We start from the raw sequence: 22,898 nt of genomic DNA, 5'->3' as shown, positions 1-22,898 counted from the left end.
CCAGTAAAGACAGAGGAGATGGCTTGGGGTTCTTTGACGTGGGGGAAGTGTGAAACCTGGAGTCAGCCTCTTGATTTTTAACCTGCTCAGGCTGCTTTTCCTTCCAGGTGATTTATTGGAGGGCTTTTTATCTCCTCGCTGTTGATCTTGAAGCCACTGTGCAGGCTGAGACCTGCCTGATTGTTGAGGGAGGTGGAAGCCTTGATCAGACACAGAAACTCCTGAGCAAGGTAGGTGGGAACACAAGTTCTCCCTCGTGGTGAGTGTTGCAGTGGGGGGGTTACACTGAGATTTATTAAGGAACAAGCTGCTGCCACAGGAATCCCTGCTGGTCACTGTCCTGACTCCCATGGGAATTTACTCCAGGCACTTGCTATGATTATTTTCTTTTTCCCCCCTACAAGCAAAAGGTCTAGAAATGTCCACTGCTTTTATGTAAACCAGGGCTGTGCAATGGTATGAGCAGCCAAAGTCTGGGGAAAAAATTCCTGCCTTGCACTCTGAGGCATGACCAGGCCAGAATAGCTCTGCTCAAGATTCACTTTGTTTAAGGTCTGCTGGGCTCAAAACTGCTTCCCCCTTTTCTCTCCACTTCTCAAGAGCCTTGCAGACAGCTCAGCCTTCTCCTTTGAGCCCAGTGCAGGAAGACCCGTGGGTTTTGCTGGGTGACTGGGCAGCCAAGGACAGGGAGGGACACAGGCAGGGTAGCTGGGGATTTCACCTGCCATAGCTCAGGATGGGAATTTAAGAGAGGGTGCTGGCTGCCTGTGGGCGGTTGAATAGGAACTAAAGGAGGTTTTTGAAGAGGGTATTTGCTGACAACACTTTGCAGCTGCATGAGGTGGGACTGGGATTTAGTTCAGTGACATCCCAGGTTTCTGGAGCTGCCTGGATCAAGTGAGGGAAAGACAAATTCTCTGAAACAACAGCCACTTCAGTGCTTGCTCTTGCTGAGGTGAGCTTGAGATTTGTGGCATTTTTTTAGAGTCCCCAAAACTGACCTTTGGGGTGTCAGGGAGCCACATGCTTTAAGAACTGTAGGTGTGCTTTTTCTTCCTCTATGGCTAAAACTTCATTGATCATCTTGGCTCTGGAGCCTCCTCCCTGGCTGCCTTCTCTGCTGGGGGAGCATGAGCTGCTGCTCCCTGAGTGAGCAAGTCTGGCTGCCTGCTAGGGAGCATCGCTCATCTGCTAGGTGGCAGTGCCCAGCAGCTTGAGCTGGCGGCTGCACTGTTCCCCATCTCTCTCCTTGGCTCTGCACGTGGAGAACCTTTTGTCGGATAAGATTAAAAGGTGAATAAATGAATTGTAGAGCTCTGGCTGACTAGAATGATGGCTCTGGACTAGGCAGAGGAGAGGTGACATGAAGCACTCCATATTTGGAGGGGGTTTTGCAATGCAGAAACGCGGGGGAGCATTGACTGCTGGTCAGGATTCATTAGTTGTCAGCTCTTGGTAGGTGTTCATTCACCTTCCTGTGTAGTCCTGACTCTCAGTTCAGCTGCACGTGGTTGCCTTGAGATTGATTGTTAGCAGCAGCAGTAAATCACACTCACAGCAGCCAGTGGTGATTTTTGGATGCCAAAATGCAGCTCCTTGGAGCATTTATCTCTTGCAAAGGCAGAGAACCTGGACATTGAACAATTAGATCAGTGTGGCTCTGTGAAGTTGCATTTGATTAAAAGAGTAACTCTGAAGTACAAAGCTGTTGCTTTGGTGTTGATGTGCACTGCTAATAAGCAGCCTGGCTTTAAAAAAAGAAATAAGCAAGAGACTTAAGTATAAAGCCCTTCTGCTGTATCCCTCGTCAGGCACTGGGCTGCACTGAGACAGGGGGCTTTGCAGCAGGCTCCCACCTTCTCCTTTCTGCTGTGGCCTCACTGTTAGCAAGGTATTGATGGAGAGAAAAGGGTGACTTTTGCTGTGTTGGAAGCTTGGCACAGAGGTAGTAACTTGTTTCACGCTACTTGCAGTAGCCTCTGGGCTACTTCAATAGATCTTTAATTAAGATGGATATACCTGCCCCAGGGAGAGAAGTGGCTGTGCCTTCCTGGGGACTACAGCAGCCCTGCTCACTCATCAGCAGGGCATGGCAGCAGCTGTAAGTCTCAGGTGGTCACTGTAGTGTCACAGGTGGATATTCTCAGTTTCCTATGTTGTGTCCTCTGTGTGTTACCAAGAGGATGGGCTGCAGTCGCAGCCCCTGCTCTGATGCTGCTGCATTGACTTAGGATCTTCAGTGCCAGATGCAGCCAGCTGCATTATTGCAAGGGGTGTTTGCAGTAGTTTAGTACCTGGGGCTATTAAAGGTGGGTAAGAACTGGGCATCAAAGCACTTTAGGAGCTCTGGAGTAGTTGTGCAAGTATGCAGTCATGCAAGCCCAGCCCCTTTAGGGTGCCTCTTGGTGTTCTGAGGAGCCTGTGTAGGGCTAGGGTAGTCAGCAGAGCTGGTATGAGTGCAAAGAGGGAGCTGGACTGAATTTTAACTCTGAGTGAACATCAAAGGGTAAGATGGTGAGTTGTAAGTACAAGTTCCAGCCAATGTACTAGTTCATCACAGTGCAACAGATTAATTAGGGTGGTGAAACACTGGCACAGGTTGCCCAGGGAGGCTGTTGATGCTCCCTCCCTGGAGGTGTTCAAGGCCAGGTTGGATGAGGCCTTGAGCAACCTGTTCTAGTAGGAAGTGTGCCTGCCTATGGTGGAGGGGTGGAACTAGATGATCTTTGAGGTCTCTTCCAATCTAAACTACTCCATGATTCTATTTTTTTCCCTTGAATTTCAAATCAAGCCTTGACAAGATTCAGATGAGCAGAATCAGGTTAAAAACCAAATAATGCACAACCCTGATGGGCCCTGCTGCTTTCTTTTTCTCATCTCTATTTATCTCTTGTGAGAGTTGCTGTTTCCCTCTGCTCTGCTAGTTTTCTGTTCCAAGGAGGAAAGCTTGAGGTTCCCCAAGAGCCTGGCCCTACTGCACTCCTTCCTACTCCCAGGGCAGCCTTCCCATGAGCATGGAGGAGCTGGAGCTAAATAAAAGATGGGGAGAGGAAAAAAAGCAGGGGAATGGGGGAGGATGAGTGAGTGAATCTGTTTGTTTTCCCTCTGATCTCTGAGCCTTGTTATGTTTTATTGCTTTGCAAACAGGAGGTCTGGAAAGCTTCCTTTCCTCCTGCGCCAGTGCAAGGTCAGCTGGGTGCATAATTCCTCCACTTGAAGGAAAAAACACTAAATATGACTGGGTTTACAGTAGTGTTATAGGAGTGGCATGAAACTGGATCTCTCTTTATCCTCCCAGGTCACATTTTACTGTACATGCCCAAATAAACTCTTTATATAAATGACTTCTGCAAATTTGAACAGTGGATGCTCTTGCACCATGCTGCTGAGAATTGAGCTCTGTGAGTAACCTGTGGCAGAAGGGCAACTTTTACTCTGGAAAACCCCCATGGAACGCAACACAGGCAGGTGCTGTGCATGCAAGGGATCTGGAGGAAGGTGAGGCACCACCAGCTCTTTATGTGCATGCAAGGACGTGGTCACTGTTGCCTGTAGCCTGGCCATGCTTCAAAGGAAACTCTTCTGGTTTCGGGTGCGTGATGTTTGAGTAGCTGTCATAAAAGAGAACAAAGGGACAGTATCAAGGAATATAATCCAGGCTCTGAGCAGTGTAGGAAAGCACAGTATGAAGCAAAGGAAATAGACTAACTTGAAAAGATTTGTTCAAGCTTACTCAGTTCTTCCGATTTGTCAGATGATGCCCGACTCCTTCGTGAGGTTTCTGCCCTGAACCAAAGTCTTCTCTGGCTGAGTCATCAGCAAGTGTAACTAAATGTGAGTAATTGCGGGAACCAGGAGTGATTTTGGAAAGCAGGCTTTGTCTTCTCTCTTAAAGCTTTGGTTTATGGGAAGAGGCACTGGTTTAGCTTTCCCACTCTGCCTTGCAGTGCCATGTGTGGGTAAAAGCACAGCCGTGAGTGTGCTGCTTGTGCTTGAGTGGTTCTGACTATGCCCATCATTTACTTTCTGTCTCAGTCTTCATGTGCTGGGCTGACCTTAGGGCTTGGGTAAATGGCACAAATGACATCTGGAACAGGAGCACGTTGCTTTTAAAGAAATTCTGCAGAAATTCATAGGAAAAAAGCCCCAAGCCTTCAGGGACTGCTTCATGTTGCCTTCCATCCCCATGTGCTGTCCTCTCTGTTTCCGAGTTCTTGTTAACTCATGACTTGTGGCTTGAGAAACAAGGCTCAGCTGCAAAAACAGTCAAGTCCCTCAGCATCCTTCAGTCCTTCCATGCATCTCAACATTCTCATGGCAAACCAATGGACAGCACTTCCCACCAGTGCAACTCTGACCTGCCTTCCCTGAAGACTCTTGTTTCTCCTCCAGATCTGGCTGAGATACAGGATGGGAGTAGAGGGCGTGAGTGGAATCAAAATTGTATTTTAATTGCAAACATTTGTCCAGAAATTAATGTTTCTGAACTAATGTTTTTTTCCAACCAATGCATTCCGAAACCTGTAGAAAATCAACCATGCATAATTGAAAATCTTCCTCTTTCAGCAGGTATCTGCATCATCACTCAACTGTTGCATCTGCTCCTCCTCTGGCAGTTATCGCCTTGTTTCTTGAGCTTCTATGTCTATTAAGTTTGCTTATAGTCTCAAATAAATGTACCCATGAGAGGAGTGTTACTGACAGCTTCCTCTCTTGGTCAGAAAGGTCCCCACAGCTCCGAGATTACTAATTCCACCTTTGTCCCAATATGCAAAACAGTTCTGAGCAACCTTCAAGGGCCGTCTGAGCGATGGCTCCTCTGTAGTGAAGGTGCTCTGCTCCAAAGTCTCTGTCTCTCCTGTGCCAAACCAACTGCCTCAAAACCCCAGAAATCCAACACAGAGAACTGACAGGCTGACTGAGTGTGAGAAGAGTATAAAAAGAAGTGTAAAACAAGTTGTAAAACTGAAAAACAGCAATTCATTGCCTCTTGTCTAAGGCAGGTGAGATCTTGCCCTGCTGCAAACCAGGTCTCAAAGCTGACAATAGAATTCAGATGCTTTTGGAGGCTAAAAGCAAGATCTGCACAGAGCTGGTAAGTCAATGTGTTAGAGGAGATCTGCAGGGTCAGTGGCCCACCCAGGACATCCCTCACCTCCTTTTGCTGTTTGGGTGCCTGAGCCTATTGGTGCATGAAGCTGTCCTGCCAGCAGAAAGGAGTTTCCTCTGGGAAGTGTAGGAAACAGTCAACATGCAACAGCTATGCTTCATTTTGCAGTCTATTTATGCCAAGAGGAAGGCAGGAAAGTCCAGCTGGGGAGGCAGCTGAGTCAAAAAGAGTGAACTGGCCTTGACATGTCCCTGCAGAAGTGGGGAGCAGCAGCTCAGGGGCAGCTGAGCAGATGACTTAGCCCTTCCAAAGGGGCTTGTGGCAAAAAAAGTCTCCACCGGGTTGGCAACTGTTCAGTGCAGTTCGGAAAGCAGAGTTTGCACATGAGAAAGCCAGCTGTTTATAGGATCTGGGTTTAACTTCTCGTGTGATGGAAAAGTTTACAAGATGTTTGGGGCTCTGTGAAATTCAGGACTTAGGAGGCTGCTGAAAGCATACTTAGAAGAGATGGAGCATTGAATGGTGTGCTTGTATTTAGCAGCTGCTTCAGGGTCAGATTCTACCTGTAAGAGATCTGTAAGTGGCCAGAAGATTGCAGGACTCAGCCTGCACCAGGAATGACTGCACAAACACAAGGTTTGGCCCCTTTGAAAGCAAGGGATTACATGGAACATCTTCCCAGATGTTGTTTGATCACTGAGGTCTGAGCCTCGGAAATGCTGAAGTCCAGGAGTGTGGAGGAAAGTGAGATCACAGCCTGGGGCAGCTCAGAGCGAGTGTCCCACCTATCTGGTGGCTGCCGTCAGACAGGGCTTGCAAACTGGACTGCACATTGTGCAGGCAGCTGTCCAGTATCCCTTGCTGTACTTGGGATGGAAGTGCACCTCTTGGAAGCATATGGCAACAGCTCACTGCAGCCATGACAGTAACTAGTCAGCTTTGCTTCCTACAACTTCCTCCCTGCACACCTTCAGTGACAGCCCATGATGGGTCCTAGCAGTCCTTTAGTACAGAATCATAAAACAATTAAGGTTGGAAGATACTCCTAAGAGGCAGCTGAACTGCAGACCCAACACTACCACGGCCATTAACCCCTGTCCTGAAGTGCCAGGCCCACATGTTTTTTGACCACCACCAGGGATGATGCCTCCACCACTTCCCTGGGCAGCTTGTTTCAATACCTGACTGCCTTTTCAGCAAAGAATTTTTCTTAATATCTAATCTAAACCTCCCCTGGTGCCACTTGAGGCCATTTCCTCTCATCTTAGAGAGGAAATAGTACTTTAATAGTAAAGAAATTACTACCATTTAGTACTTTGCAGTAGTTTCCCTGTGTTGCTTTGACCCCACTCACTATCAACCTGCAGGGACAAAAGTAATCAAGGTTTGTTCAAAAGTAATTTGCATTAAAATGTCTCTCGAGGAGCAGATAATCTGGAGATTTTTGGGTTTATGTTGTGGGTTTGGGTTTTTTTTTGGTTAACAAACCTATTTAATAAAGGATTTCATCATTCCAGCAATACTGAATGTAATGTGCTTGCAATACTTAATGCCACTACTAATGGTAGATTGGAATTTTGCCTTAATTATATCACTGTGATACATTTCATGCATTTAATTGTTTCAGTGAAATGACAGCTAAGCTCTCCTGCCTCACATTTCCCATTTCCTGATTCAATTACTTCACATGCAAGGGCAACCTGCTAGTAATGGCCTTTCACAGCTTTTGCTCTCCAGGAGGAATCAAGAGGGGCTTGGTTAGATATGCCAGTACACTTCAGGTTAGCAAAGCTCTACTGGGCTCCTTGTCAGTGGTAGTGGTGAAGAGATGCACTGAACTTCCTCCTCTTTCTTGCTGCCCTGGATTGCATGAAAATTTGGGAGGGAAAAAAAATGTTCAGATTGACTTTTAACCTTCTTGATCTTTCCAAGGCTATCTGCAGGCCTGATCATGAGCCACACTGTGCTGGTGGGAGGCTAAGTTTGGCTAAGTCTAACCAAAAGGCAGGAGTCTTGGGATCAGAAACTCCAGCCTCGGAGGGGATGATGTACTGATCCAAGGATTCACCAGCAAAAGTTTCTGGGTGCTGATCCTGTGAAATCCAGCTGCTGGAGAAGAGCTGGAAGCTCCAAATGGGTCCATCCCCTGACACAGGGAGGAGACAGAGCTCAGCTATGAGAAACAAGATAGGATTTGCTGTGTGTTGCCAGCTCCGGGGTGGATGCAGCTCGCACAAGCTCGTGTGACCAGACAAGACAGCATGGTTTGCTGGGAAGGTATGGTTTTGCACCAAGACCTGGGAGATCTGCTCCTTTGCTGGTTTGTTTGTGTGTGAGATTCCTTAGCTGGGATGGTACTGACCTGTGGGAACAGGTCACTGATAGGAGATGGAACTTCACCTCTGGGCCTTCTCATGGGGCAGCACCGACAAGGAGGCTCAGGGCTTCCCCCCTGGACATACCAAAGTTTCCTGCTTGCTCTGTGAAGGTTTATCAGCTCGTGCCTTTGCAAAGCCAGTCACCCACAACAAGGTTAGTCTTCTGGCAGGGTGTCTAGGAGGCATGTGAATCGGTATGATCTGTTGTGGTCCAAAATAGGACCTAGAGCCCTTGGCAATGGTGACGTATGTGGATTTGTTTCAGATGAGCAAATACAGTTTTCACTGGACAGGAATTTGTAGTTATGTTAGCAATTCCCAGTTGCTCAGAGGGGTGGGAGTGGTGTGTGCTCTGTTTTATGCCTTTTTCTGACTACTGCTCTCTCCCAAATCTGTAACTGTTGTTATATGACTACAGAGAAGCAAAAATCAGGATGAAGGGGAATCTCTGGCTGCAATAAGCACTGCAGAAAACATTGTTAAGTTGGCATAAGTGGTAGATAGATTTAGGGTTCTCTCTAGCATCACCACTGGATATTGAACCATGTGAGAAGTACAAGTGGATTTGTGCAGGTGACAGAGCGGCACCTTCCATGCCAGGCAACAGACACAGCAACTGGTAAATACTTTGAAAACTTTCCCAAGGTGTTACTGCCACTTGGCTGTGAGAAGCATTTGGAAGCAGGCTTTATTCTCAAGACTGTATCTGTGTCGCTAATTGATGAGTCCTTGACCTCAACGAGTTGCACTTGTTATGTGAAGTCCAGTGCAGATGAACTCAATTACCTCTTTCTTTGTCTTCTTTCTCTCCATTATTTCTTGCTAGTGTGATACAGAGCTGAAATCCGGCTAAGGCACAAATCCCATTCAGCTCTTGATGGGCTTTTCTCTAACAGTGTCCTGGGGCATCTGTAGGAGAGGCAGAGGGACCCTTTGGGTTCTGTAGAGCCACAACTGACAGAGCAGAGTCTTATGTTAGAAGAAAGGAATTTGGAGTGCTCCAGAACACAGGGAAGAGGGCAGCAGGTAAAAGGAGATGGAAAATTCACTATGCCTCCTCCTCCTTTCCACATGTTGTAAAACGGGGCTAAGTCTGAGACACCATGTGTTTTTGGCTCTATAGTGGGATGAGACGTTATGAAAATACAGGTTTATGTCAGAAAAAAAAGAATCCAAAATTAACTAGAACTTCCTTCTGTCATCAGATAAGTTGCATTTGCTCTCAGCTCCTTCCAACCGACACTTGGGAAAATGGCAGCCTGAGACATTAGAATAACATAAGACACCAAAAAGAGCTAATGAGGAAGTGTGAGGAGCACTGATTTCCACTAGCAGTGCAGTATCATCTCACATCTTTCTACAAGGATGCTGAATTTCCAGTTCAGTATTGCTGATAGATTTTGTGTCTGGAGTATTTCTCACTAAGTACCTCCCTCCCCAGCCCCCTCCTTGCTGCGGTTGCCAGTGGCAAATTTATGCTGTGTTTTATTTCAGGTTGTCCAACAAATGTTGGAGCAAAACTGAGCACCATTAATTGGTGTTCTCAGAATAAACCAACAACATCATTTATCAGTGTGGCAATAACAATCATGTTTGTATTTCCCAAACTTGAACTAGTTGGATTGGAAATGGCATCACCATAACTGAAAATAATGGCAATTATCTGCCTGCAAAGGTGTTTTGTTGCCACATTCCATCTCTTCTTTGAAATCAGACGTGAAGAGAAGTCACCATAAGCAACAATGAAGTAAAAAAATGTGTTTTCCTTGAGACCATTGCACTGCATCTGTTGTGTGGGAAAGAACTCTGGGCTTGGTTTTGTTTGGGATTTCAAAATGGTTTGTGGATGGAAAATTTCAAACCAATACCCTCAGGAAAAAAATTAACTGCTTCTATTTTTGCTAATTTTGAAATGTTATATGGTAATAGGAGTGGCTTTTTTAATGCAGAAGGGTGTGCATATATATGTATGTACACCTTGAGAGCAGTGTTAATGTGGAAACAAGACAGCTACTGTATGAAAATGAGAAGGAAACATCAACATAATTCTTCACACTTTCCTACTGACAAATGTAAAGCATTTTATGCTATCAAACTGCAGGCAACATATTGAGTATGACTGAGCTGAGCACTGTCTGAGCCCGAAGGAAGTGTTTCCTTCTGGAACCAGGACCCTCAGCACTTCTTGTACCTGCCTTGTTCTGAAGGGCCATGGACAGCAAGAAGGTTTGAGAGGTCTCCTTCAGCCCCAGCAAATGGTGGTTGGTTGTTCCAGAGCAGGTTTAAACTTCAACTACTGAAGTGTTTTTCACAGTCCTTCCCTAGAAAAAAAACTATGCTGCAGGACAGAGAAAGGATGATTTAAATTGGCTTTTGTACTTATTCCTCCCCTTTTTCTTGTTCATTTGAAGTGACACCACTCTTTTGTATTGTTGCATTGCCAGTGGATAAGAACCTGTCTCAGATCCTTCCTTCTAGCAGGGATAGGAACCTCCCAAGGAGCAGGCACCAAGCAGTAGCTCTGGAAAGCAGCACTAGCAGAACCAAGAACAAATGAGCATTGTAGACATTTCCAACATAGGTTTGGGGCTGGAGGAGGCAGGCAAGAGCTTAGAAGATGAGGCGGCACCCCACAGATGGACTGGGAGACACCTAGGGGTCCAGCATCATCTCTATGAGGACTTTCACCTTACCTCCTTACTTCACCTTAACATATTGAAATTATTCCCCTGTGAACTAGTTCCTGATGGCCTCATTAACAAAAAAAATAATTAATTATTAATTAAGCAGCCTAGGCTACTTATTAATTCAACTTGTTAATTAAGTACAGGATGCTAACGAGGCAGCTTTTTAATTGAGGTGTCAAGGGGAGGTGGGGATGAGGAGGAGGATCTCTGCCTGGTTTCTGTGGCAGAGTCAGGAATGTGACTCCTCATGGGGCTATTGGTGCTGGGTTCCTCCTGAGCTGGGTCACGCAGTCACAGCTTTGGAGAAGCTTTGTTTCTGTTTATTCCTGTTGTCTGCCCAAAGAAACCTGTCAAGGAGAGACTCCAGGACTTGCAGACCAATACTTCAGTGTTTCATGTAAGTGCTGGAACGGGACCAGCATGTCCAAATGATGAAGGTAAGGAGATGTGGGAGGCAGTGGGCAGTGGTGGCTTCCTGCTTTTGTCAGCCTTAATGAGACTCACAAATGGGAATTGTGCTCCTTGAAATTGCATTTGCCCAGTTTAAGAAAGTTCTGCAATTTACAGATGTTAACTAGAGCAAGAGACAAATAGGAGTCCTCTGCTTTGATGAAGTGAGCAGGAGCCACGTATCTCTTTCTGGTAAGTTATTGCTGCCTGTGGACTGCTCCTTCTGCTGCAGGATCAGCCTAGACTCCACTAGAGGATGGAGCCACTGAGCTGTGCTCCTGTGTTTCTATAGAGCTGTGAGGAGAAGATCCTTCAGTGATGAAGCTTTGTGAGATAACCCCATGCAAGCATCTTTCTGTGGATTCACATCAGGTAGTCAAGACTGAGACAGTAATTCTAGGATGTTTTCTCTGAAAAGTTTGCTGATGGGCTGCTGCTTGCTGCCAGCAAGACTCTAATGCTACTGGTTTGTTCTGCTGCTAATGCCAGTCCTCAGGCGAGATGAAAATAAAACCATTTCTAATCACTTCTGAAAAGACCTGGGAAAGGGAGCAGGCTGGTGAGGAAAACACACAGCTTTAGAAGCAGAAGTGCATTCCCTGAAGTCAACAGCCTGAAGAAAATATTTTTTGAATATTCATTTCTACTGAGATTTTCTATCACTATAATTAATTTGTCACAATACACTGACAAAGCATTTCTGCTGGAGTGATGAAGGCTACAGGCAGAGGTTTCCTCAGTCTCTTTTGGAGAAAAATGGCTAGCTATCAAAAAACTTTACACTCTTAAACCTTTGCTGGCCTGATCCTGCTTTCATTGAAGAATGCTACTTGGCTATTGAAAACTTATCACATGGATTTATTTTGGGTTAGTTGAGTCCTCTTCTGGTTCGTTGCTATATTATCTATGGACACTTTGACAGGCACTGGATTTTAGTTTTAATGAACAGACAAGACTTTTTAAGTGACCACAGAGTGGTTCAGGGCTCAGTGCTCCTGGTTTCCCCCTTCTTTTTTTCCAGTAACATCTGGATCCTTGGGATGCTTACCCAAAGTGAAAGATTTCTGACAGCAGCCAAATAGCAAATCAATGCCAAATGTCTCAAATGACATCTGCCTTGCTAGATCAGATCATTACTCCCTGCACCAGTGTGGCAAGTTTGGGGAACTGAAGTCTTCAAGGTTCCCTCTTTTGTCTTTTCTACCTCTGAAGTACTTGCTGCATGTGTCACAAACAGGACAGCTTCACAGCACCCAGCAACTCTGATTCGAATCAGCAGGAATATTTTTTTCACGGGAGAAGGATCAGACCTGATTCTGTAACCATTACTCACCCCAAGTAGCTCTAGTTCAATAAGCCTATTCATGTAAGTAAGCCTCCACTGACGTGAGTAATGGTGGCAGATTCTGGCCTTGAGTTATTACACGAAACCATTTCAAGCTCAGGAAAAAGCTGCATGACTCAGATCTAACTTTAAAAAGAAAAGTTTTAAACCCCAAGTTATGATGTGCCATTTGGCTCCTGCTGAAGCTGGTCTAGAAAGGCTGTGCTGAATAATGAAAAAGATCAAGCTTTTGATGTTAAGTTGCATGTTCAAGCATAAAACTCAGCCTTGATGATGAAGCTTAGCCTGGTTTATTTCACTCAGGCAAAGACAGGACACAAGAGCCTTACACTGTTTCTCACTTAGAGGAAATGTCTGTGCATTAAAAAAAGCCCCAAGTTTTGACAGATAAGTAATTAGGAAACATCTGGCCAGACCAAAGGTGACAGAAGTGATTCCAGTCAAAGGTGGTTCATTGGGAGCTTTTCATCTCAATTCCAACAGAATTAAGCAAAACATTGTAGCTTTCTGATGAAGTGTTAAAGAAGTCAGGCAGTGTAAAGAGCAGCTCCATCCACCCAGCACAAGAGCTAACAGGGGAGGAGAGAAAACACTGGGCTGTGCACAGGCAGAGGTGTGTGCCAAGGGCCCAGAGGCAGGGCCAGCGCCTTGACACGATCAGGGTGTTTTTGTGGCCCCACGGCTGACACGTTCTGGCCCAGGCTGGTCACCAAACGGTGCTGTGATGGCCTTGTGAGCCCCTGGAGCCTGCTTCCAGCAGTGCCTCCTGCCTGGCTGCTCTGCCTGCCCCAACAACGGGCACCCCCGCAGAGGTGTGCGGGCAGCTCAAGGCTGGTCTGCGTGAGCCAGCCAGGAGGTCGCCGCAGTCTTGATGGCTCTTGTCTTCTCCTTTCCAAAAGCTCTGTTGGAGCCATGCACAGAGTAATGCAATATCCTTACTGGGGATCCTCCCTAGGGATTTTGGCTGAGTGGTGCTCCCTGTGAGTAGGCTCTGTTTCACTTGGCATGGTGTTTTGAAGCTCTTGCCCCTCATTTACTAAATGCTGGTGATTTGGAAGTGCTGTTTAGTGGAACCAGTGGAATTGTGAGGATGCTAATTGCATTGGAAAGCCTTTGATGCCCCCCTTAAGAGGTAGTGTTTTCTGATGGTGTTTGGCTGTTGCAGTGCCTGCTAGAAATGGTCTCCAGTCTTGTTAAAATCTCAGTCAAGTTTCATTTTGAGTTCTTGGGCCAAGTTCCAGATTTCCTCTTTCAGAGTGGCAGGTTTGCAGATGGACAGCCTCTTCAGTCTCCATGGCCCTTCCTTCATGGCCTTCACGGGTGGTATCTCAGCTGGAGTGGAGAGGACAGCCACCTCCATGCTTTGCAGGCACTTGCAATCAAAGCTTGCTGTTGCTTCCTTAAACTGGCCACTTTTATGTTCTTAACCTACCAGACTAAAAGCCCAGAGCAAAACTCACTGTATCTCAGCGCTCAGCATCCAGCAGCAGACCTGAGCTCTGCCAAGCAGGACAAGAGGGCCTGCAGGGCCCCAGAGAAGGGATGGGAGTGGGTGAGCACTGGCTGTGCATCCCCTTGTCTCCCTGCCCAGAAGAGGAGGAGGGGGAAGGAGAGGATCAGTGCTCCAGCACAGCAGCCATTTTAAGTTGCTTCTTGCACAGCTGGAAATCATTGCGATAGCATCAGCTGCCAAGGGGAGTTATGAGATTTGGCAGGATTCAGAGGGAAGGAGGTAGCAGCTAAATCATCTGTGAATGGTGAGTGCTTCAAAGATACAGTGAGGGGCCCTGACTCACCCGAGGGTGCCAGTGTGGCTCCTGCTGCCCTGCACTTTGCTCAGCCAGGGCTGCCCAGCTCCACGGCGAGACAAAGCAAGACCCCAGGAGAGCACCCAAGAAGGCAGGAGGCTCTGTGTGGGATGAAGGGCACCTGCAGGTCTTGAATCGCTCCTGCAGAGTGTTGCTCTACCACCATGTCCCCAGGCACAGATAGCTGGAGTACCTTGCAATGGGGACAGATTGATTACTGAGTAAGGAAATATGTGCTCTGTAACCCCACAGCAAAAAAACCTCCATAAAGCAAGAACAGGCAGCACACAATACATTCCTTTCCAAATTAATTGCCATTATTTTGATTAAAACACATTATCATATAAATATTTGATTAAGAATGCGATTAAATCTTTCTTGCTCATGAACTGTGACAACTTTAAAGTCTAACCTTTTATAGCTTGGCACCACATCATTATTTTGCTCATTAGCTACATTTAATAATTCGATCTCATAATATGCTTTGCCATTTGGAACCTGCCTTTGTGTGCCAAGTTCAAATCGATGCTGTTAGTTATTTGTGCCACTGCAGATAATTAAACAAAAATTAAAGGCAATTTAACCTTGCAGTCTGGCTTTGGGTAGATGAGTGTTTGAGAAAGGGAGTGAATCACAGAGCACGAGTCAAGGGGGGTTCTTCTGCCATTCTCTGTGCTGGTGCAAATCTGGCCAGGAGCAATGTGGGAAAAATGGAGATGTCCCCTGGTGGGGAGAGGTAAGCTCCAGTAATTCAGAAAGTCCCTTTCCACCATGTAAAGCTGCTGGGCATTGCAAACAGAAAGAGCAAACTTGCTGGGGGCTCTTGTAAACTACACAATAGGGCAAAATGTCGAGCAGCTCAGTCTTGAAGTGTGCAGGGAGGGAAAGCAGAGCAGCTCCATTTAAGGCTGCCGAGGGGTCACCTGCAAGGGCAGTGGTCTCTCAATCCCCCAAGTCGCATCTTCCCAGGAGTGAAGTTGCTGCCGTCTTGCCTTGGCTCCTTCCACTGGCTCTGGGCTTTTTCTCTTGGCTAGCACGGTGCGCTGCAGGCTCCTCCTGTCCCTCAGCAGGATCAGGCCCACACAGGCTGTCTAGAGGCAGAAGGATGCCTCTGTCTCTCCCAGCTCACTCCAAACAGCCAGAGCCTACTTTCTTAATTTAAACTGCACACAAAAGCTTGCCTTACATGGCCACGGATGCTATTTTTAGGTTTGCCAATTAATCCAGCTCCGTTTGAGCTGGATTAGTAATCACATACCCCCTTAATTATAGGTGTATAAACTCCAGACTGGCAGCTGTTTTGACATTCTCAGCTGGGAAATTTGCCCTAAACAGCCGCCCCCCTCCCCGAGCTGCGGCAGGATTGCAGGCTTGGGGCTGCCTGCCTTCGTGCCCATCTGCTGCGATGGCACTGCGCCTGCTCTCGGCACGCTTGGACGCCTGCCCTGGGACACAGGTGCCAGGCAGCAATGAGCCGAGATGGGCAGCTTCCCTCTTTCTTCATTCTCCTTTTCTCTCTCTCTCTCTTTTTTTTTTTCTTCTTTTATTTTTTTCCCCTTTTTTTCCTTCCCCTGCAGGAAGACCTCCCTGGGTCCCCCAGGCCTTTTCTTTCTGCTGAAGACATCTGCCAGGAACAAGGAGACCATGACAACCCTTCCATGGTGGAGTTGCTATCATGAGCTGCTGGGGAATTAGCTCACCGCTCAGGTATGGCTCAGCCACAAACCTTCCCTAACTACCAGGGCCATGAGCCACAATTAGCAGCGATGCTCCAGCAGCTGCCTTGGGCATGTCTTCTTGCATGGGACTCTCAATGGGTTTAATGTCTGGTGGTCATCTCTTTCCTGATAGCTGGAGGTTTGACCATAGCTGTCACAAGTTCTGTTTGATCTCAACAAATGCTTTTATTTTCTGCTTCAGTGTAATATTAGATGCTTTTGAGTCTAGTGAACAAAGTCCTCTGCTCACCTGAGCCTTATGACATCTCTCTCCCCTCATTTTTTGACAGTGTCAGCAGCACATTACAGTCCTGTGTAGTAAGGCTGTCAGGAAAACGACACCACTTGAATACCTTTTCATTTCATGCTCCATGAATGAGTTCTCCAAGCTACCCCAGCGGGAACACCTCCTTGCAGAAAACTCTACCCTAGGACTATCTCCATGAGGAGCCTGGCATCCCATCCCTAGCAGAGGTGGTGATTCCCACGCTGTGCAGTGCAGGCACTGCTATCAGCCCCACTAATCTGTTCACACACCCACAGCCATGGTCTCTGGCTGGCAGGCAGCTAAAACATTCCCTTACAGGGGCAAAATCACCCCTTTTACCCACCTGCTTGAATTTACATTAAACTCTCATACTCTGCATCTCCTGAGACAGCTTGACAACCAGGAGCAGGCACCCAGAGTAGTTTTCCAGTGAAGCTGCAGCTGACTACATTTATTCACTTTATTATCCACTGCCCATCAGAATAAGAGGTTATTGCTGCAACTGCCAATGCCACCGTTGGAGAGGGAGAGGTTTAGTGCTCTGTCAGTCTGCCTGGCCATTGCCTTCAAGCGAAGTCTTCCTGGGCCAGCACTGCAGAGAGCTCCTCTTGCCTCAGGGCTGCCCCAAGGGATGGTTTATGGTGCCATGGGCCACTGCAAGCAATAAGGAATGTAGTGAGATAATTTCTAAAGTCAGTTCTTCAGCTACATAGGACAGAGAGGCCAGCTCTTACAGTTGATGGTGACATCCCAAGGGTGCTAGAGGAGCTAGGGCCCTGGCAGGAGGTGTAGCACCAGGCAGACACTGCTGTCACAGATGCTGCTCTCAGGTGAGAGCTGGAAGAGAAATATGAGGATTTCCCAGGCTTTGCTGCTGGTGGTCAGAGAAGCAATGACCTGGCAGATCATCAATCCCATGTGTCAAGACAGGGTCAAGACAGGGAAAGTCTTTTATAGGCTTTAGAAACTCCAAAAAGCTTTGATGGATTTCTGGGGGAAAGACCCAACCTGCTGGGTCTAGGGTGCAGGCACAGCCTCCTCCCTGTGCCTTGCTGCAGCCTTGGTGCATGACGCTTTACTTGCCCTTGATGCTCACTAGAGCAAATGTGAGGTGGCTACCAGAGCCCACGATACCTGTGCAATAAACCCTAGGCCCCAGCTCCCTGCCATGAGTCACACAACTGACACCAGCCCCTGTTTTGTCAGGCAGCAGAGCAGGAAAGCAGGAAATTCTCATGTCTGACAGTGGTTATTGCAGTGACTCACAGGCAGCCATTCTCACTGCTGCTGAATGAGAGCATACCTGTGGTGGATTCCTGAGGCTTTGTGTGCCACTCTCCTCATGATGCCCCCCCAGGATGACACCAAAGCCATCATCCAGAGACAGCGGTCAGAACACCACTGTGAGTCAGCCCAGGAGCTGTCACAGTGTCTAATATCCCCATGCCAAGGCTGGACCACCTACCACCCACCTCATCTGAAGAGCTGAGTGATGGGGTGACAAACCAGAGGCTCAGATCTTCCTGCTCCTGTGCTTCCTGCATCTCTAGGTAGCTGCCCCATGATGTGGCTCTGATGTCATCTGTGGTGCCGTCATAGCACTGAGATCCCACCTAGTTGAAGCTATCACCATGATGCCCTAAGCTCACACTCAAAACAAGGCAAGTCTCCTGGCCCTTTACAAGCACCAGCAGAGCAAGGTCAGTCCTGCAAGGAGATTTAAGTGGGCACAAAGGCAATTGTTCATGGAAGCAGCAAATGTTCCTGGTCCTTGATGAAGCCACTGTAATGTCATGAGCGTTTGGGTACATATGGTTTCCATACATCCATGTCTGAAATTGAGTTGCTCTTGCTGTGGTGGCTCTAACTCAAGACCTTGACATCACTGAATGTGTGACAGAGAGAATAAACTCTTGCAAGTCCTCTTTCTCTTTCCTTCCCTCCAGGGCCTGGATTGATTAGCTGCTGTGAGGCTCTATCCAGAGCTGTGAGACTGAGCCCCACTCCTCCAGTGGGCTTTCCCACTCTGTCCTCTGCCCACAGCTCTGCGAGGGAACACAGAAGAGTGGATGCAGGGATCTCCCTGTCAAACACAGTCCATGACAGCTCTTTGCTAAGACTAATTAGGAAACCAATCAGGGGAAGTGAATTTACAAGTCTCCTCAGTGGGAACTGAACAGAGACCTGCAGATTCCATCTCGGCATACTGACCAGTAACTGCCAGTCCCAACAGGGGCCAGTTTCTGTGAGAGCAGAGCTTGGATGCTGCTCACAGCACCCAGAGCCATTCAGACCCCTCTCATCCACTGCCAACACAGTGAAGAAACCTCCCGTGAGATGAGAGAGGCCCTGCCAGCCCAGTCCGATGCCTCCCAGTGCTTGCCATAGCCAGTGGGAGCTGCAATTAACGTCTGCTGCAATTTCTTCATTATCATAATGACAGTGCTCAGCAAAATATACGGGAGACATTGACGGCGACGCCCAGATGCTGGAACCATACGATGCCACATGGAAAATCATGGTGTGGTATAAAAGCTAGGCTTTTATACGGTACAGCTGCCTCTGCATAATGCCCTTGTAATTTATCAGTGTGCAGCATCTGGTTCTTTGCTGCCATTCTTCAACTTTCCGACAGCCATAATCTCAAGTGTCTTAATAATAACACAGACCTGCCAGACAGGGGAGGAAGGAGGACGGGAAGGGGGTGGAGAGCCAAATTGCTCCTTTTGTGCTGTTGATCCCAAATTAGAGGGGAAAACCAGAAAAAGGGTGTCTGGTGGGGAATGGGGAGTGATGAAGAGGTGAGAAGGATGAAGGATGCTGGAGAAAGGGCTGGGGCTGCAGAGCAGGTCCTATAGTACCCTGCCTGAGGGGGCATGTTGCAGAAGCTGTGCTTTGGTATTCAGGCCTGGAAGAGCTTCCAGGCATCTGCTCTTTCTGGGGTGAATTTCCCTTTGTAGGTTTAATGAAAACCATTTGGCTGAGCCTGCAGTTTGAGTGCATGCACAGCAGGGATGCAGGACCCTGCTCACAGCCTGATGTGGGATGGCACCAAGGTGAGCTCTCTGGGGCTCAGGCACCAGCCCTGGCTACCCATGCTGGAGGGATGGCACTGGGTCCTGAATGGGCTGCTCAGGAAAATAAAAGAGTGCCAAAACAGGTTTGAGGCAGGACCTTTGCCTCTGGAAACTTCACAACCACATGGCAGTGGTGGTTGCCCTTTCACGAAGGGTCACTTGATACAGGTCCCTTCCTATTGCAGGCACTTGCAGTGGTGCCAGACATCTGACATCTACATGAGTTTTGGGTTCCCTGAGTGTGGGCACCCTGTGCGCTGGGGTCATGAAGAGCCAGACTTCTAAAATCCATTACAAGACCGGGAGCATGACACCCCTGCGCCTCCCCCCGGCCCCTGTTAGTGTCCCGCTGCGGTTCCTGTCAGGCGGGGGAGATTTCGGAGGTATGACTGAACAACTTGCGCAGAGAGGACCTGCATGGCCGCGCCAGATCTGTGCCCTGGTTACACAGGTGTAAGCCCGCTGGCACCGCTGGGGTTGGTCACGATTACGGCAGCCCTGGACCACCGTTTGGTGCAGAGGAGCGCTGCGAGTTCTCAGCACCCCATGGCACAGGGATTCCCCGGCCCTGCCTTGCCCCTGTCGGGGGATGTGCGACGCGGGGATACGGGGCACGGGGCCGCGGCAAGCTGCCTGCTGCCACCCTGCCACCACGAGGTGGCGAGCGAAGGAGGCTCTCCGCCGGCCGTCGCGGGGAGCGCTGCGCGCCTGCGGCTGCGGTGCGCCCCAGCCTGCCTTTCCTCAGCAAGAGACGGGTGGCGAACGAGCATGGCGACACCCATGGCCAGGCTGGGGTAAAATAGCGACGGTTGCCATTATCCTAGCAGGATTTGAGATTACATGGCTCTTTGTGCCCGCTCTTCCGACAGCTGAATTTCCATGGGAAGAGTGACTTCCCTGCTTCTCCTCTCTGTTTCCATCATTGCCACAGTAACTGCCCATTGCTTCCCCACATCCCAGCAGCAGGAACAGAGAGAGCAAAGCCCGGGCAGGAGGGATTAATGCAGCCCCTCAGCGCTGATGCTTGGAAGGGCTGCCTGGACAGAAGGGCTCTGTCCTGAGTGAGGCTGCATGACGGCAAGCGGTGAGAAGTAGGACTGGGTGAGCTCTGCTGTAGGGTGATGACGAACAGTGGGTTCACCTGATTATTTCTTCTGAAGTAATCAGATCTCTGGGGCTGCTCCTCTGTGTGCACTGTTCATGAGCCTGAGTCCCATCCTTTTTTCGGGCTGTGGCTCTTCTCCTGCTTGTCTGGGGAATTTGACCTGTCAGGAGGGTTTGGATCATCCCCAAGTAGCCTGCTCCCTGTGACAAAGGTGGGAGTTCTTCCTCTCTGCCCCAGCCTGCACAGGGGGCAGCCAAGCTACCTGCTCTTGATATTTCTGCTGGAAAAGCTTCCTGCAGAAACCAGCTTGCACCTCCACTGGAAAAGGAGGAGGAAAAAGGGCTGTTATTGAATATATGCATGCATGTAATTTGTATGTGAGCTGTCCAAGCACTGCCCCGGTGCTGCTGATCGAGGTGGGCATTCCCACAACTGCCATTTAGAAACAAGGCTTGGTTTGGTTGCTGTGAAAGGACCGGGACAGTCTAGCACTGTAATTCCCAGGACAGAATCCTGGTGGTCAGTGTTGAACAAACATCACAGGACCCTTATCTTTCAGTATCACAGTAATTACTTTACTACCTTCTTGAGACAAATGAGGGTGTTTATGATAGCTGCCTTGTAATGGTAATTAGTAATCTTATACACAGCTGGTGTGTATACACACAGTTTGACCTGCAGACCTCTTTGAGTGGGCACAATTTGTAGCAGCCCAGAGTATCTGGATTTGTTTATTTATTTGTTTCAAATTCTAGTGTCTGATTTGTCCTTCTAAGACAGGAGTTAGAGAGACAGGAGTTATTTTGCCTTTCCCCCCCCCCCTGTTTGTATGTTTAAGAGATAAGCACCATGTTACTGTTACCAATCAGTTAGTATGTGACAAACTGGAGCTATTGGTCCTAGATGGGACAGAAGCTTTATCTTGGGAGGGTGCCTGGATTGGTGGGGGGGGGAGATCCCTGGCTGAATTGAGTTTAGGTGCTGCCAGCTTCACCTTACCATTGGAGGTGAAGTTTGTTCAGCTTTGCTTTAAACTCTTTGGCAGGTGTCCAGATGTGAGGCACCTCTCTGCTGGGTCATTTCAGGTTACTGGGGTTAAACATTGATTATAGTGAAGAGCTTCAATGTCTGGGCAAGGCAATGCAGCTCAGTGGTAACGTTAGCTGAGCCACAGAAACTATAGTCCTCTGTGTGTGTGCTGGGATAGTTAGCCTCCCGTGAAGGAGGTTTAGCTCAGTCTGTGTTAAAAGCTTATCTGTGGTGTGAGACTGCACAACTGAGAGGGGACAATCTAAGCCCTGGCAGCACACTGCCTCCTGAACTGGTGCATGCTTTGTGTATTCATTGGGAGAATTTTTGTACCATTGATGTTAATGTTCCCTTTAGTAATTGTCTGACATGCTCTCTGAGACAAGATGTACTTTTTAAAAAGCCCAAAATATCCGGTTCCATAAACCCTGGATCCTGCTTTCTTGCATGCAGCACTGAGGTTAAGTGACCCAAGACAAGCTGCCCTCTGGTCTCAGAACAGCCTGTCCTTGCCATGTGGGCAGCCAGCCTCGTGTGAAGGGACTTTATGCTGTTTTGTACAGGATGTGGCCTGTCACACCTACCCCACAGCTGGTGTTGCTGGGGGTGCTGTGTAGGAGGAGCAACCTGGCTCTCAGGGGCCGATTTCCTTATCACCAGGGAGCTGGTTTGGGCAGAGAAGATGTCGTATGGACAATGCAGTGTCGGGTAACTTGGAGATGTGAGTCAGCCATCAAGGTTGTTACCTTCACTCTCTAGTAACACTGAGCCACTGCAGTGTGGGGTATTTTTGGCCTCTGCCAGACCATATATCTCCTTGCAGCCATCATGAAATCCTCCATGCTCTTGGGAACCACATCTGTGGTAGGTGTGTGCAGGCATTTGGGTCAAGCCTCCTTGGCAACTGCCCTCCCAAGGGACTGTACCACACGTCTGCCCATAGGCAAAAACCCTGGGAAGGATGCAGTGGGCTAGGAATTATTTCCCAATGTGTTTTAAGTGCACAGACTAGGACATGTCTGCAGGCTCTAGTTACATTTCCTTCTTCCTGAGAACCAAATTGTGCTTACAGTCTGGGCTGTCTGCTCCTGCTAACCACAGCCTGAGTCCCCTCAGCAGCCCTGGGTTTTCTCTTCTCCCCTGCTCCCTCCAAATCCAGATCACCACAAAAATCAAGCAGTTTTGTCTCTGTGGGTTCTCATGAGCCTGGTGGTCTGGGCTGCTGCTTCCAAGTGTCCCCATAGCTGCCATCCCCCTCCTTGCACAGCAAAGCCCCTCCCCAGCCTCCCACCCCAGGCCAGCACGATCTCTGGTTTTTGCACAAACTGGCACAGTCTGCCCTGGTAATTTGCTGAGAAGGCTGACTACAAGCAAAGTCAACATGTCCATGGGTTTACTTAGCCAAGCGGCGTGTGCCCTGCCTTCGGAGAGCGGTGTTTGCTCCGGCGGCTGCGGCACAGCGTTCGTACCTGCAGGTGAAGTGTTTCGGGACCAAAGTACAGCCAAAGCGGCCACAGGCTGCGGGCAGCAATCCGACACCTCAGAGAACAAACATGTTACGCCAGCGGGTGAGCTGGAGATGCATTCCTGAGTGTTTTTGCTGGGTGTGAGTGTCCCTGGGACAGAGAAGCTGATGGGGGAGCTGCCAAGTAACCCCTTCCCTTAATAAAATGTGTGGTTAGGCTTTATCAGGTCCTTTGCTAATTAATACACAGAGATAAATCCACATGTTCTGCTTCTTTGCTGTACCTGCTGGTTGTGTTTTTGTGATTAATCTTATATTCACCTTTGGCATTGATTCCTTTCATTTTCATGGAACTGGGTGAGAGGAACCTCACTCTGATTTGGTCCCTGAGTTGTTGCCAAGGCTGGTTTGAGTCAGGTGTGTCTTGTCTTGGAAAATTCCAAGGGCAGAGATTCCTC

General features: G+C 48.3%; 1 long non-coding RNA gene across 1 annotated transcript; it reads left to right on the top strand.

Annotated features, from left to right (window-relative positions):
• The first annotated feature begins 146 nt into the window (after positions 1-146).
• On the top strand, positions 147-17,968 carry LOC135188391 (uncharacterized). Its single transcript, XR_010307679.1, has 4 exons — positions 147-230; positions 3,755-3,834; positions 15,356-15,485; positions 17,711-17,968. It is a non-coding gene; the product is annotated as an uncharacterized LOC135188391 (long non-coding RNA).
• Positions 17,969-22,898: the final 4,930 nt, after the last annotated feature.

Source organism: Pogoniulus pusillus, chromosome 29, assembly GCF_015220805.1.
Source record: "Pogoniulus pusillus isolate bPogPus1 chromosome 29, bPogPus1.pri, whole genome shotgun sequence".
Classification (NCBI taxonomy): Eukaryota; Metazoa; Chordata; class Aves; order Piciformes; family Lybiidae; genus Pogoniulus; species Pogoniulus pusillus.
The sequence above is the reverse complement of the archived record's forward strand: the minus strand, read 5'-3'. Positions and strand labels throughout refer to the sequence as shown.